Below are 14,085 nucleotides of genomic sequence, written 5' to 3'. Positions count from 1 at the left end.
ATTTCATGAGCCATCGAATGGTTGTGTAATGCCTACTATACTAAAGTAATTTGTAGCATCATATTTAACGTATATAGGTTGAAAAGCGCTGGAGAGATAGGTGAATATCGAGTCGAATTTCTAATGAATTTGACAAATCATCTCTCACAGCCTTCTATGTTATAAAATGAAGGCATACAGCAGAACTAGTATCAATATATTTATCACCATTGGTGCGCTGATACTCTTACTACCTACATAAAAAAAGTATAAAAAAACAACAAAATGATAAGAGAAAGAAAATGGGTTCTTCAGCAAGGGAACCAAACCACACCATGAATAAATAGTCAAAATCATATTAAATGAAAGAGAAAAAACCGAAGAAATTACTGAATAACACATGGACTCCGAAAAGTCTCGGACTTAACAAAGAAAACGCATTTTTTTCGCCTTGAGATGCTGTTGATGGTATTTCCATTCTCAAGTGGTCAATATTATATCAAGTCAGTCAAGAATGAGCATTACACCACGCACAGCCCAAGATACCATGGATTCATAATTCATCCATTGTCACATATCGACGCAAAAATTTCGATTGGTTACGTTTAAACATGGCTAAACACTACTTAAAACCATCAACAGTTTTTGTTCTTGGTCTCACTGGTGAACCAAACGGCACCCACTTTGAGCAGCTCTGAGCTTCAGAGCTTCGAGCTCTCTGATATTCAAATGCTCATGCAATATAAAACCAATCCGCTTTTTTGATATCTTTACGATGTTAACCGACTCACGCAACTTCACTTTTCGATCATTCAAAACGTCAAAATGTTATTAAAAATGTTGTTACCACCTCATTTGGACGTGGGTTCACACAGCATTCTGCATCATCGGTGTCTCTACGACCACGTTTGAAGTCACCAAACTAATGTTTTATTATTGTTTTTCATGGAGCGGATTCTTTATAATACTTTTCAAGCCAGTGCTTCGCTTAAATGGTATTTGTCCTATCAAGAAGTTTTGTAAAATTAAAACACAAAAATGTTTGATCCATTGTTTTGAAAATAATAAAAGTAGCGTCACTCTTAGTACAATAACTCACAAACTTATGAGTAGAATATCATGAAATTTTAACAGCTTTCTTTTGAAGGTAAGTACTAACTGAGAGAGCAGTGAATGCAATAAAAGTAGCGTCATCTATCCGTAGGCCCCGGACTTTTCAGTCCATGTGTTATATTAGATCGGAGACATTTCAGTCAACATCACGTATAAAAATAGTTCCTCTTAAAATGTTCCTTCCGAATTCTACTAGTAAAAATAAATTAATTACTCATTACAGACATTGACGTCTTCTTCGTCGTGCCGAATCCAAAGTGGTGATGTATATGGAATTGTTAAAGTGACATTTCTCGATTGAAACACAACTCGTTGCATTGCAATTAAAAATGCATTCGAATTCGGAATGAACGGCCGAGAATAGAAAGTTCGATATAGCAATTTCGGGGAAAATTGAAAACAGCGATGGTGATACAATATTCATCTTTACATCAGTGTCTACAGCAGGTTATTGATTTTTTAAAATCCGACTAGATTTGCAACCAGTTGCAGCTGAATTTATTTCATTATTGAATAACACTATTTTCATTTTAAAGGTAGTTTTTTATTATTTAAGTAAAACAAACCTGTTATAAATTATTTTCGACATATTTGTAACTAACTTTATGAAAAAATGTGATCATTATTTAATTTTAAGTTATCATGATATGGCTCGTTTAATTTGCAATCGACTTCGAAAAAGGAGGAGGCTCTATATGGGAGGATATATATATATATATATATATATATATATATATATATATTATAATGCATACGTTCGTCGATTTCTCCGTCAATTGTGGACCGATCTTCAAAATTATACGAAAGATTGCACTACCGAGGTGGTCCCAAATCAATTGAAACCAAATGAGGATCTGTTGGGGGGTAGGAGGGAAATCGAGGGAAGCGCTTAAATTTCAAGGGCACGTACAAAGTCTTTGCATATTTTTTATCTAAAATAATTCAGATATTTGTGTATAATGTTATTGCTGGGCTGATATGATGGAAAATCGGAAATCCTTCTGTGCAAAAGCTATTCAATTTGCTTTTCAAGCACTTTACTTTAAGATAGAGTAATATTTTTTGAGATTTTAATAATAATTTCTTTTTTCAAAAATGACAAAAATCTTGAAATTAATTTTCACATTACATCGAATTATAATGACATATAACGATGGAGTCATTCTTTATGTACATACGGTGAACAAGAAATGAAAGGTGTGAAAATTCTATACCCAGTACTACCATAAAAATAGATTCAACATTAAGTTAGCACATGAATCATAAGAATTAAAATAAGAACTTAATAGTTCGGGGAACCCAAGCTTTACTAAAATGCTTGTAATAAACTGGTATATTGCAAACATTAGAAGTTAAAAGTAAAAATGTGTAAAAATACAGAAATTTCTTGAATTAACTTTGCAGTAGAATCATATTACGTATTAATGGGATATGGTAACTTTTATGTTTTTGATGGTGAAGCAGAAACCTTCAATTTCTAACAGATGCCAACTTCTTCAGGTATAAAGGGTATAAAATCATGCTTAATTATAAAAAGTATATATTAGAACAGAACTTGGGCTTAAACTGAAGCAAATATACAAGACAATATCTATCGTTTCATAACAAGGTTGTATAAACATCAATTTGTATGTAATGTCAGCTCAACTGTAAGCTCAATTATCAATTATTCGTTATTCAACTGTGAGGACTGCTAGTAAGTCTAATTAATTCCAAAACAAAATGCTGTGGTAGTCGATGATAGTAGACCCCAATGCATTCACCATTCAGTGTGATAAAAGTGAAGTAGTGTGTAGGTGAAAACTTATACCACTATTCTATGTTAATGGATAGACATAGAATCTGGAATAATTTGCAAAAAAAATAATAATGAAAAACATTATATTAACTGATTGACCCTTTAAGTCACTAAACCGTAAATAAACAACTAATTTAATGCTTCAGCAGCATTCATTATGGTAGAATAATTAAGAATTTTTATATAAATATTAAAAAAATAAAAATTAAGCACAACAAATCATCGTTCTTGGCCGAAATAAGGTACACTTTTTTCAAGATAAAATTAACAGAAATTACTTGTAGTTATTGATCCATGAAATAAAGAAACCTTTTGTCGGTATTTCTTTATTGCTGGTCAACGTATCATTTTGGTTGGCAAGTTAGAAATTTTAGTTTCGTTTTACAAAATAAAAGATTTGTTTCTATATATTTGGATATCTTTTGTAACTTTTCGCTATTTTTGCAGCAATTCTAGGATTGGGTACGTGCTTGTTATTGTGTTCTATTGCATCTATAAGCAAATTGGATTTCATGTTGGGATCTGACACCAACGATGGTCTCTCTGATAACACGACAAGATTAATTTAGACATTTAAAAAACAATGCTTTTACTATTGAAAATAAATAATCTTATGCTATACTACAAATATTTCAAGATCAATTATAATAGGTCATATTGAATACTATGTCAATCTGCATTTTTCAAGGTAGTTAATGAAACTTATTCCATGCGCATCCCAAAATACAGATGCCATAACCTTGCCAGCCGACTGTTGCGTTTTTTCATGCTTTGGAGTATGGTTCATCGTGAGCAGTCCACTCCGATGACTGTCGATTGACTTCGGAGTGACATGATGGAGCCATGTTTCATCCATTGTCACATATCGATGCAAAAACTCCACTTTGCACAGAGCTTTCTCATACCTAAATATTCGTGAATGATATACGTGTACATCACGTTCAGTTGATATATTTAGAGTATCTGCTATTTCATACAATTTCAATTTACGGTCATTCAAAATCATTTTGTGGATTTTTGAAATGTTTTCATCGGTAACAACCTCTTTTGGGCGTCCACTGCGTTCACCGTCTTCGGTGCTCACTTCACCACCTCTAAACTTAGCATACCAATCCTTAAAGGTTGATTTTCCTGGGGCAGTGTACGGAAACTCGGCATCAAGCCAAATTTTTACTTCAACTGTATTTTTTCCCTTCAAAAAGAAATATTTTATTAACCGGCGAAATTCCTTTTTATCCGTTTTTTTTCACAATAACAAAAGTTGCTTCACTCAAAATGTAATTCACAAACTAATGATCTGACAGCTATCAAATTTATACACACATCTTTTGAGGGTTAGGGCTAACTAAAAAACATATGGATTTAATTCTAGTAGCGCCATCTATGTGTCAGGCCGGGGACTTTTTAATTCACCGGTTATAGCTGGTGAGATGAGAATGTATATATATATATAATAAATACAATATTAATACTTTTTTACGACTGATTTCATTTCGCATTTACCATACCGCTGACGACACATTGTCAGCCAGAGCAAATGCCACTGAATAAAACATTTTAGACAAACCATAGAGCGAATATAACAACGTATTGTACAACTCCTTTATATTCAAATAGAGTTCGCGTTCATAAATTATTCCTTTGCGAAAAAGTTGCCAGCCAAACGGACAACCCAAAACGGATACGAATTGTAGATGTCGCTGCGAAAAAAAATTGCGTCGTTAGTCAGACGGTGTCGAATAATTCTCGCGAGACGTCTTCATCGGCGTGGGGAAACTGCGCCGGCGGCGGCGTGTGCAAGAAATCGAATGATGGGATGACGGTTTTTCTAGTCGGACCGTTTCAATAAAATGCACTTCTACAAACTTTATATTTAATGGAGTTCGGAACGATTTTTCTCGTATAACTTGCCACGTACAGAATCAAGATAAATGCCCGTTGAATTATGGGTTCAGATTTAAGGACTAAGGACGAGTTATTGTTACGCTACATAATAAAAGTGCCAATAAAAATAAAGCATCATGATATTGATGGGATTTTGATTAAGTCCTGGATGATTTGAAATATATCATGGTTTTAGTTTATAATATCTTCCATTTATATTATTTTTTATGAATTACATCTTACATTAGATATGCTTAGCATAACCTTAATTTACAATACAATTTATTACTACTGTTCTGTACTGTACTGTTTAAACTCTTATGTGACTTTGTCTTTGGTGTTATGTTTATACTGTTCTACTATCAAAATAACCTACAAAAAAGTAGAAAATGATTTAAAAGTGCATGCTTTTACTTTTTCCTTTATGTTCATAGGTACTATCTCTTAATAAACCCCAACTATAGTCTCACATCATGTTTTCATGGTATTGGCCTTGAAAACGTTCTCCTTGCTTTTCTGAATATGCTCCCATGTTGTTTTTGAATTTATCTAAATGAGATTACGTAATTCGTCTTACGTATCTCGAACTTTAATAAATTGCACACATATATAACAAAATCCATCAGCATCATGTTTGCATTTTCGCGACGATATTTTAAGGAATTCAAGATTTGTACAAAACACCTGATCGTTGTTTATCACTCTAGTGTCATCTATCAGCGCTGTGTGAATGTTTAAACCCCACTCTGATCGCGCGGTATTTTTAAATATATTAAAAATAATTAAAATTTATAAAAAATTCAAATATGAGTATTATTACTACAACTATTACAAAAGAAAACTTTATACCAAAAAAGGGTGTTTTCTTTTCGTTTTTGTTTATAATTAAGCGGAAAATCATAAAATAAACTTTAGGACAAAGAACAAAATTTTTTTCGTAGAGTCGTGTTCTTGGATTATAGAAATACTTACTAAAAAAACTTACCAACGGTTTGAATCAGAAAAAAGTTAAATGCTTCTTACCTGCAACAAAAAAGTATCGATATAATATATTCATAGTAATATGTTCTACAAAAGGCATACTTATACAGAATAACAGGTCAATTGAAAAGTCTCCGGCCTACCATAGTAAAACACATTTTTTTGGCAAAATCTTGTTTTTTATTCAACATAATTCCCTTCAAGGGTGATACACTGATTTATGGTGGATGAGAAAGCCATTCGAAGCTCAATCATTTATATGGCAAATATATAAGTTTTCCTCTTATGAACAGTATAATCCTTTTTTATTACAAACCAGCAGTAATATGCTAACATGTTAGCATTCCGTGTTCCTTGATAACAATATTAATACATTTTGATAAAAATATAATATAAATATATATATATATATATATATAGATGCGCTTGTATAACTCACATTTTCTGAATTGATTTTTCTCAAATTCTCTCTCTAATTTTCAGCTTTAAGATTGCCTAAAATTCGTGAATTACTACTACTACTATTAAACGTCATATAATCAAGACTTTTGCCCCACCTGTTAAATACAAGTTTTCAAGAACACTCAAGTATTGCAGGTGCACCTAGATTCTACAGGGTTGATTACTTCCACCGACACCTTCAGGTACCGACTGTCACATCAAGAGAATCGTAAGGAGATAAGAGGAAATACTCCATTCTTATGTCAATAATGGGGTATTACAACTCTTAGATAACTGCAGAACAGGACACATACTCAAAAGAATCAAATCATTGAACTTGTGCAGTGTAGTATAGTGAGGTGAATTTAATAGAAAACAGCGGTGTTATAACATAAATATTATACACCAAAGTGTAAGATAGTGCCAATGGATCCTCCTAAACATATACTGAGACTTAAGTTGTTGTAAAGATAAATTGTATGTTAGTTGACAACGAATTATTGAATTTTTACAAAAATAAAATAAAAACATAATAAAATACATTAAAGATATTTAAATATATTTCGCGGAGTTGTGTTTCCAAGTTTCGCAGGCGAGAAAAATTCAATTTCCCTTTAAGACATAATTGTTTAGAGCGAAATGATCATTCCGGAATCGGACGTTGAAAGGTTTTGGCAGTGATTAGAAAATTAAATTTCTCCTCCGAGGAAAAGCCGCCGCCGAGCTCATCCTGAATGGCGAGGCAGAAATCTTTCTTTCACGGTAATTAGATTTTAATAAAAAAAATCGTCATACCCACTGGGTGAGGAAAAAAAAACGCTGCCGTGACTCCTCCGAGATTAATTAAGGATCCTTAATTTGATGTACGTTTTACTACAAACGAAATATCCGAAACGTAATAAAAGTATACACAGTAAATTAATCTTGACAGCTCGATTTAACATACGAGGGCAGTTTGTTTTCTCTAATATTTATTTTTTAAATATATTTTAAAGTCTCCTGTGACCAACTAGGGGTTTATCTGGACTGGACCTACAGTTTAACGTGGGCTCCGAACCACGGTCCTCAGCATTAAGCCTACCGACTAGCGAGTGACCAACCTTAGAAATCATCCCAGAAGACAACCGGTCTTACCCAGCCTGGTTACTGGCGTGACTGGGATCATTTTCCTTGTCGGATTTTACACTCTTGCCTAGAACATTCACAAATTGTAAACAATCACAAACATAAATTTACGACCATGTCCCAGCAGGATTCAAACCCGCGGCTACCGCAACAGTAGGAGGACTGTCCTATCGCCTTTACCATTGCGCCACCAAGCCAACTAACTTATATTTATTTGAATTTCCCACGAGGTAACTTTAAATCCGTCGCTACTGCTCTCAACTGACAACTATTAATAGACTACTGTAATATTTAACATTGGCAACAGACTACCTTTCGAATTTTAATAAAAATGGAACTGGTTAAGCATTTTCTACATAAAAAACATGACTGAAACCAAGAGAAAGCTTTATAAATATACTGAGGACTTTTCCGCGATAATAGCAATGATTAAGAAGAGGTTTACTGAGTACTGTTGTAGTCGTACCAGTACAAATGATTAAAAGAAGCTGTCACGTCGGAAATGGTCGACAAAGTTCATGAAATTATACCGGGCAATCGAGATTAAGAGTACGTGAGGTAACTGTGGATATAGGCATCTCAACTGAGTTGATTAATAACATTTTCATACACATACTGCCCATACTGAGCCATAAGGGCAATCGTGTGACCTTTTCCAAGAAATACTTGGCGATGTTCAACAGCAATCAGTACGAATTTTTGGATTCATTTCGAAATATTAATACATCACAAACTAACAGGAACAACAGTGGGTCCCCGAATGAACGTGCACCAAAGAAGGCCAAATTGGTGGACTACGGTTTTTTTTGGTGTCATTCATATTGGTTATCTTGAAAAGATGTCTTCACATTACGTTACCGTTTTGATTTCGAGATAAGCATTGGTACTTAATCGAAGAGCTTTGTTTTGGAAGTGTTTGATAACTACTTTATTTCGATGGACTCCATAGATCCAAATTGGCTTTATGAAACCAATATATTTAATTTTAGATAGAGCTGGGAGTATCTTACGACCAACTAGTACAGTTGATTGATTGTGAGTCTGATGTTCTCAGATTTTTGTCCAACACGATGTTTCCACTTTAATCCATTAATATATATACCGAGGTATTTAGCTGATACTGCTTGAGGAATTTTGAGGATATTAAGATGTATTTTCCAGTCTCTAATCCATTTGAACATCTTGTTGACTGCCACTTCAACTTTACTACTAGTTACTTCTACTCCAAATACTGCCTCTTTTGTTGTTGGGTTATCAGCAGTATAGAGCAAGTACAAGATTGGCCCTAAGACACTACCCTGAGTGGTGAATTCTGATTCAACGGCGACAGTTTTTCCTTGAATGTTCAAAAGCTTCAACTAAAATCTCTAGCGCTCTCTCTACGTATTTCTCAGTTTAAGCTTCAAAAAGTTTTATAATAACTAATAAAAAGAGAACGAAAAACACCAAATATGTATAAATATAAAAATCTATTACTTAATTTACACAATATGTAACTATTATTAATGTATGTCAATTAAAAATATCTCGCAAAAGTTGCTGAGAAATTATGGTAATTAAGAAAGTCTTCATGTAATCGCCTTAGTATCTTGGTTGTTGGATGTTTTAAGCAATTTAACGCTAAAATCCTTTCCTAGCATCTGCTGCAATTTTGCTAACGTCTAAACATTATCGTAACATTTTATTCTTGTTGTTATGTTCTGAAATATCTAATAATAATTATCCGATTTCTTACGTTACTAGTAATTATATAAATTAAATGTATGTAATTGGTTTTGAAAGTATTTCTTACTATATAATATTAAAATACTCTTTCTACATAATTTAAGTATCGGCTATTGTATTTTTTCTATTTTCTGATATGATTTCGTGCCTCCTTATTATTCCTCAGTAAATTCTTATTGCAGGCTTTAAAATTGTATTTTTTATTTATGATTTATTTGTATAGCTTCAGACCCACTACGATCTGTTACAAAGTGTTGCCTCTGCGATACAAACAATCAGCACTTTGTTAATAAATGCTTGGCAGTCAGTGCTCTCCGAAACTCTCACAGATGGAGGGTGGGTCTCAGCGTTGCCAACTTGCTGGGATTTTCCCAGTCTGCAAGGAAACTTATGTTGATTAGGGATTTATTGAGGATTTAGGCATTATTTTAACATCTCATAATAAAGGTAATATCGAAGTCCCACACTTTTACAAGAACTTCCTACATAATTACGTAACCCCTGTTCGACACATTTTCTAGGTTTAGTTGAAATATGCATTGAGTTAAAGGCTGGTGAAAGCAATGAAAATTTGAAAAAACATCAAAATGTACCTGTAGCACTATTACAGATAGCAATACCAAGTACTACTATCTAATTATGTCTGTTGTAAATCCATCGGAACTTCAATAGCTATAAACATGAGCATACCGTAATCTTCCGATTCCATACCCTTACGAATTCTCAAATATTTCCAAATTTCTTGTATGCCTGCCTCATCATTTACCGTACTTTATCAGTACCTAGAGCCCACGCGTTGTTTTATTGAATTTAATTTATTATTTGTTAATTATATAATTACTTATTATTTAACATATAAAATTAGCAGCAGACAATACGCGTATAAGTTATGAATTATAGATGAAATTTATAATTTAGTAACACTAATTTTGTAGATTAGTGTATGTATGATAAATAATATGAAAATACTGAGGAATATGACGTAATTTCGGTAAGTGCCATATGCGAAAAGGACTGCCAAATATGTTTTAATGTATCCTTTTGGACTGCGAACCACGGTCCTCGGCATCAAATCTACCGACTGGCGAGTGACCAACTTAGAAATCATCCCAGAAGACATACGGTCTTACCCAGTCTGATTTTGCACTCTTGCCTAGGACAATCACAAATGTTAAACAACCACAAACATAAAATTACTACCATGCCCCAGCAGAATTCGAACCCGCGACTACCGCAACAGTAGGAGGACCGTCCTGTCGCCTTTACCACAGCGCCAACCAAGCCGTCAAATGAAAAATTTGTTTAAATGTATATAATTGTCAGTACCCTGAAAATAATATCAAAGGTATAGTATGTAAATACATTCATGTTGACTGCTTTTTTATAAGAGAAGAAGTCCTATAACAGCTATATATATTGTGAATGAAGTTGGTAAAGATTACCGTATGCTCTACAAATGAAATTACTGCCGCTAGTGCTGAAGTGATGATTGCGAGAAAATTGCAATGTTATAATTCATAACATTACACGTTATTCCACAATACGAAAAGATAAAAAATAAATATTGTTGAAATGGTCGGGAATTGTTTAATTTCTTAAAATAACTTTGTGGGGAAACTGTGGAAAAGCTAATTCTCCCCAATTTGGAAGTTGACATTGGCAACCTTGCTCATCCTTTAGCTTCGTATTCATGTGTTTATGCTAGCCAATTCTCAAATGATCAAACTCGCAATGTTCATACCTATTATTTATTAGATTTATCTCCATATAAAACGATCTTTTGACCTCCCACAGTTTATTTTCACATATTATGTCAAAAGCGAAACAATGACCAGTAAAACATAAAGTCTGCCAAAAAAATAAAGAAAATTTGACACGATCAAAACAGCAATTTAAGCGGTAAAATATTTTATGACCTTTCTCAACTTTAATTCCTATTAATTCGGTTGAAAGTACATTCGACACACTAAATACCCGACCGTAATAAAACAACAAGAAAGCTGGGAAACCATTGAAGCTGAAACGCACTATAACAGGTAAACAGATAAAACGATTTAACGGTTATTTGTGAACTCTGATAGATTCGAATACCATAAAGTTTTATGGTAATGTTTTCTGTAAATTGTTTCTTTTTCCTCATAAAACCCGAACAGCTGTTATATTGGAAAGTAAATATTAGTTCGAATCTCAAAAAATTGGTTATTCTGTCTTGGTAGGGTGTATATAGCTATATTGTTCATATCATCTGTCTCGTAAATATCTATCTATCGGTCAGGGTTACGGAAAGGTTGCTATCTTGTTCCAATACAACGAAAATAACGACACAGGTTACCGATTCTTTTATCCGAGAAAGAAAAAAACGTTGGGACGATAAAATTAAACGGTCCTATCAAAGGAAATTTATTTTGTTTGCAGCGATTTATTGTTGGTTGGAGTATTATTGAAAATTCTTGTATTTATGAGGATTAATTTGATAACACTGTGTGACACAATTTTTCTAACATAAATAAGATTACGAGTCAGGATTTGCTTATTCCATTGTTAATAACAATCTGTATTGATATGGTTGTCTAACAATTATTTTAGCTTAAAAGCTGCATTACTTCGCAATGGCAACAACCGATTCTATACCTACTGCATAATCGGGAAGAGAAAGGGCTTTTCACATCTGCCGGCACCGACACGACACCGTATTTTGTTTTTATCATTTTCATTAGTACTGTCCCATATAGAAGACTTTGATTCTACAAATACAATTAGTGTTACAACAATATTTTTACAGTATGGTAGTAATTTAGGATAATCTAAGGCCAGGAAAAATGTAATTTCGCCGACACTCGGGTCCACTATCAATTCTTATATTATATTCTTTATTAGATACGCTTAGTACAATCTTAATTCTAAATTAATTTATTACTACTTTTCATTTGCACTTGGATACTTCACAAGCAAGACGAGTCCGAGAAAATACATCAATATGTATTCCTCAATTATAAAATTATAAATACACATTTTATATAAATTCGTTTGGTTTGGTTCGCTTCAATCTCCTGACATGCTGCGCGCTGTCCAGCACTTGTATTGCTTCCGCGTTAGTATGATTTAGTAATCTTCTTTCGTGTTTCAAGGCGGATTCTTGGATAACTTCGCAAATCCATTTGATTTCCAGGTCATCGTGCAGTTCTTCGTTGGTTATGTAGCGATAAGCATTGGTAATCAATCCAAGAACCTTGTTTTGACAGCGTTGGATGACTAGTTGATTTGAATTTTTAGTGCAACCCCATATTTGCACCCCACAGGTCCAAATTGGCTTCATAATTGTCTTATAAATCAACCTTTTTAATTTTAGATCAAGTTGAGAGTATTTTCCGACCAGTATAGTTGTTTTGTTTTGGTTCCAATGTGTTTTGCTGTTTGTCTAAGGTGATATTCACTATCAATTGACTGTGAACAAATTGATGGTGTGTTAGTTCCCACTGGTGAAACTTTTTTGAGGCCACATAGCGTTTTTTTAATGAATGATTACAGTGATGAGAAGTGGATCATGTACAATAATAACGTATGAAGAGACAGTGGCCGTAAGCAGGAGAAGTGCCACAAGCGGCTACAAGCCCGAATTGGTGCCAAGGAAAGTAGTACTTAATATTTGGTGGAATTGGAAAGAGATTTTTCTTCATGAGCAGTCCCAACTTGGCCTAACCATTAACGCAATTCTTTACTATCAAAAATGATTGCAATACATTGTGTTTCATCATTATAAGGCTAGACGAGACATATGGTAAAAGGAGTGACTTGGTAAAAAATGATAGGTCTCCAAAACCTTCATAATAGCATAAACCTGACATCAAAAATGTCTTGTGATAATAACTTGCTTCAGTTATTCACCTAGAAATATTAGTAGTTTTATACTACCTAAATTATGCTTTTAACAAAAAAATTCAAAAAAAATCTAATAAATTATCTTACAAAATTGCCTGCAAACAAACGAAATTAATTTTTTCCATCATTCTTTCATTCCATAATTTACAAGAGTTTAGCCAGCTGTCTTTACAAAATCACCACAATAGGACTTAAGAATCACATACATTTGTTTTCCTGACTTAATTGTTTCTGAAACTTGGTTAAATTCCGAGAAGCTGCTGAAATGATATATTCTGGTTATGCAAAATTCAATAATTAATAACAATAATTAGGAAAAAAAATAACTAGAGAAGAGAGAAGCAATTATATATTTTAACTTTGGCTTAGGTAACCTTTATTTAACTCAGAGTGTGCCTTGATTTTCTCGAACAAATATCAATCACTGGAAGCTAGATGTTGTAAGTACAGTGGACCAACGAGTAATACAGAAAAGCATTGCCTAAATCAAAGAGAGGGTTCTGTATAATCAGGTTTGATATTTAATTTTTCAAACTTGAACCATTTCGAATTGATTGAATAAACTCTCCACCATTTTTTTATTTTTAATGAGACTCTAATCAAACAGGTTCTGTACTTGATATCATCTTCTTTTGCAAAATAAAATAAAATACTTGTATTGCATAACCATGAATAATATTTTCAAGAAAACATCAAAAATAAGGCATTATACATTATAAACCTGATAGTGTATGAAACACAAAAAATACAAATAAAATAATAAAAAACAAATGATGTTTGTTGCATTGCTTTGGTGCGTACACGAACTCGAGAGTGAGAACATGACCTACTTCGTTTTTACACACATCGTATACGGAACGCATCTACATAAATGGTCTTTTAGTCACAAAGGAAAGTGGGCGGGATAACTGTACTGTAACGTGTATGTTACACACAGGCGTGTCTTTCAACCTGTTTATGTAACAGAAGGCCATGAGTTTCACAAAAAATATGCCGTTTTGTAGAAAATTTAAAAAATATCGTTAATTTTTTAATTTAAACATATTGATTTTAGTTTATATTCCCGAGTACTATATTATTTATGATCGATTGTGGATATAATTGATGTAAAAATTCATATATTTGCATAGGTTAATTTTGCCGATGAGAATAAAGTGAAC

The 14,085-nt window shown here is 33.1% G+C and overlaps 1 protein-coding gene across 4 annotated transcripts in view; it reads right to left on the bottom strand.

The window, feature by feature from the left end:
- The window catches only part of Cals (calsyntenin 1), a 521,064-nt gene that overhangs the window by 189,280 nt on the left and 317,699 nt on the right, over positions 1 to 14,085 (bottom strand). The window lies entirely within an intron of this gene.

Source organism: Rhynchophorus ferrugineus, unplaced genomic scaffold (assembly GCF_030347505.1).
Source record: "Rhynchophorus ferrugineus isolate W39M unplaced genomic scaffold, kcgeb_rfMv2 rfM3, whole genome shotgun sequence".
In the NCBI taxonomy this organism is placed as follows: Eukaryota; Metazoa; Arthropoda; class Insecta; order Coleoptera; family Curculionidae; genus Rhynchophorus; species Rhynchophorus ferrugineus.
The sequence above is the reverse complement of the archived record's forward strand: the minus strand, read 5'-3'. Positions and strand labels throughout refer to the sequence as shown.